Genomic DNA, 861 nt, shown 5'->3' with positions numbered 1-861 from the left:
TTTGACAATTATAATTTGAAGTAAAATATGTCACTTAAGACATCAAGAATCAAGCTNTGTTATGTATAGTATTTGTAATTGAGAGAAGGAATTAATTTAGAATTCCTTTCTATGTGTCATAACCTTCGTGTTTAATCCAGACTGGGATAGAAAAGATCAAAGTTAATCCTTACTGTTATTAGTATCACCATTTTAGAAGACTGACATCATGACTGTCATAAAATAAATTTAAATATTATTACTGTTGAAATTTTGTGTATATTATATGAAATTTTGAATTCTGAACCATGTAAAATAAAATAGTCTATGCTTGTCTCCATGGGGCTGAATGTTAGACAGGACCATGTCACTTATGTGTATTGGACGTAATTCTGACTGATGTAAAATATTAAGCCTGTGTTTGTTCCTATGGACTGAATGTTAGACAGGACCATGTCACCTTGGTGTATTGGACATAATTCTGACCGATGTAAAATACAGATTATTATTAGTATTAAAACTTCTGTTGCGATTACATGTGTAATTAAGTGTGACTCAAACTCAAGCTCCAACTCAAAACTCTTGCTCAAACTCAAACTCTTGCTCAAACTCAAACTCAAGCTCAAGCTCAAGCTCAAACTCTTGCTCAAACTCAAACTCAAGCTCAAGCTCAAACTCAAACTCTTGCTCAAACTCAAACTCTTGCTCAAACTCAAGCTCCAACTCAAAACTCTTGCTCAAACTCAAAACTCTTGCTCAAACTCAAACTCTTGCTCAAACTCAAAACTCTTGCTCAAACTCAAACTCAAGCTCAAGCTCAAGCTCAAACTCAAACTCTTGCTCAAACTCAAAACTCTTGCTCAAACTCAAACTCAAACTCAA

Source organism: Lottia gigantea, assembly GCF_000327385.1.
Source record: "Lottia gigantea unplaced genomic scaffold LOTGIsca_1440, whole genome shotgun sequence".
NCBI lineage: Eukaryota > Metazoa > Mollusca > Gastropoda > Lottiidae > Lottia > Lottia gigantea.
The sequence above is the reverse complement of the archived record's forward strand: the minus strand, read 5'-3'. Positions refer to the sequence as shown.